General features: G+C 34.3%; 1 long non-coding RNA gene across 1 annotated transcript; it reads left to right on the top strand.

Annotated features, from left to right (window-relative positions):
- The first annotated feature begins 646 nt into the window (after positions 1–646).
- On the top strand, positions 647–2,255 carry LOC140175897 (uncharacterized). Its single transcript, XR_011866895.1, has 2 exons — positions 647–1,226; positions 1,340–2,255. It is a non-coding gene; the product is annotated as an uncharacterized lncRNA (long non-coding RNA).
- Positions 2,256–2,479: the final 224 nt, after the last annotated feature.

Below are 2,479 nucleotides of genomic sequence, written 5' to 3'. Positions count from 1 at the left end.
TTTATCAATAATTAATAATACAAAACATTAATTAACAATATACACAATACTTAACATATCTAATTGGATATTGATCAGATATGTTAATGAAAATATATCAATTTAATTTATTTTTTTAATTACATAAACCATAATTTTAATATAATTTAGGGACTTAATTAATAATTTTTTATAAACATATTTAACCACCATTCAGTTCGACACCAGTTCGACATATAGGATGTCAGGTATGCTTTTTTAATTAATCTTTTATATTATTATTTTTTAAAAAAAAATTAATTAATAATTTTAACTTGTGTTTTTAGGTATATATTAGCTAAACTCTTATAATAATTATAGTGGACCACAATATCTTTTTTCATAATATAAATTAGTTATTTTATTTTTAATTTATCAAAGTTATAAATATAAGAAAGTTTCAAAAATTTAATAGAAAGAAAAAGACCTTTAAACATATGCATCAATCTTTATTGTCATTAGTCACTCAATTACAGTTGTGAAAATTTTGTCTAAAAGCGACTATTCAAAGTAGTCTTTTATATTCCATTGGTGCATCAATTTAATTTTCAGATTCTAATTGCACTGATTTGATATCTCAAATTAACTTTCAGTTTCAGACGACATACTAGTCTCTCAATCTATTTTTGGAGTGAGTTAGCAGCTGAATCTTAATGTGACATCATCGCTAACCTCCACATCATCAATAACTTCCACATCATCATCATTCTCATACATCCATTTTCATCCCTAATTCCCTTAACCATCACCACAACCATCATTCTTAATCCGTCACCACATCACCACCACACCCTCTTCGACTTTGGGTCCACGCCTTCCACATCCACAACTTCTGCTGGCTTTTGTTTCAACTTTAGCATCCACTCCGCTCTCTGCTTTCGATGCTCCCTTGGTATCAAAGACGGCAATTGCGGTGTCTCACCTATCATCTCCACCACTAGTAGATACGCCTGCTGTTCCTCACCGATTAAAATTGACCATTCGAATCTCACAATTTTTCATGCTTCGCGAATCCACCATCTCCCTTTTCCTTTTTCTTCGTCTTATGTTGTCATACAGATCTGGAGTGCACGCGAGTCAACCCACTCGTGAATTTGGTGTTCGACTTCAAAATGGTTCAGCACCAGCTCAGAGGTCGCCTCAAGGTCCTCGACAATTATTCCTTTAGGGTTTCACAATTTGACGTGCTCTCCGGCTCTGACGTTTTAGTAAGGCTTTCTCGCCACTGATCTTGATAACCTCACCAACGAATTCGTCATTTTCGATCATTGCGACAGTTCTTCACTCTGCAACTATTTTGTGAACCCGTTTTCACTTTCAGCATTGGTGGAGAGTCGCGGAGGATTGGTGGAGAGGGCGGCGGCGTTGTCAATATGAGTGCGGGAGAAGATGGTGGAGTCGTGGAGGTGGTGGTTGAGAGTGTCAAGGAGGCCGGGAGTGGAGGTCGTTCTGTGTCTTGAGCTTGCCGTGAGAGGGTTGGAGAAGTGGCAGTGTTGGGGCGAGGGAGAGAGCGTGGTGGAGCATTTGGAAAAGAAAAAGGATATATGAGGATGATGATAATGTGGGAGTTAATGATGATGTGGGAGTTAATGATGATACCACGTGGTATTAATTGTGTCACATTAGTCATCTAATTATAGATTCATGCCATAAATAGGTTGAGGGACTAGTATGCTGTTCGAGGACTAATCTTGCAGATCAAATTAGTTTAATTGAAATCTCAAAAATTAAATTGGAGCACGAGCTGAATCTGGGAGACCACTTTGAGAATTTAGTCGCCAAAGATAGCTGGCTTCGTGGAATTGGGTTAAGCCTTAAGCAAGTTTTTCCTGCAAAGTTAGGAATTCGAATTCCGAGAATCCCATTTCGTGAAAGACCATGGGTGTGTTTGTTTTGAAATTAGATAGGTGAAAAACATGTTTCTTGAACATTTTTTTTTGTCTTACAAATCTACTCACACTGTCACACACCCGTACACACCCATTAACATAGCCACCATGGCTAGGTTTCAAACCTATGTGGCTTTAGTTTGAAGCAAATATTTTTGTCACTACATGACATACTTCGGCCACTGTTTCTTGAACGTTTTAGTTTTTGGTTTGGCCACTTTTTTTTTTTGTGAACGCAGATGAGATTTTATTCTCAAACTCACGTTTGTAAGAAGTAAAAATCTTAACTTTGCATTATCTAACTAGCATTCCGTCATCAACTATAAAATTTTAATTTCCTTTTACCAACTCTATCCTTAATATATGTTAATGTTTTATTTATAATTTTTTATTGTTTCTTTTTATATGAGTTCAATTTTTTTTATAATTTTTTATTTTTATTTTTTTGTTAATTTTTGTTTGGTTTGATATTGTGTACTTTTATAATTGTGATTCTTGTGTATTATAATTATTATTATCTATTTATAATATAATTTATTGATCCTATTAGGTAAAATAAATTAAATAAAAAA

Source organism: Arachis hypogaea, chromosome 10 (assembly GCF_003086295.3).
Source record: "Arachis hypogaea cultivar Tifrunner chromosome 10, arahy.Tifrunner.gnm2.J5K5, whole genome shotgun sequence".
Classification (NCBI taxonomy): Eukaryota; Viridiplantae; Streptophyta; class Magnoliopsida; order Fabales; family Fabaceae; genus Arachis; species Arachis hypogaea.
Note: the sequence above shows the minus strand (reverse complement) of the source record. Positions and strands in the feature narration are given on the sequence as shown.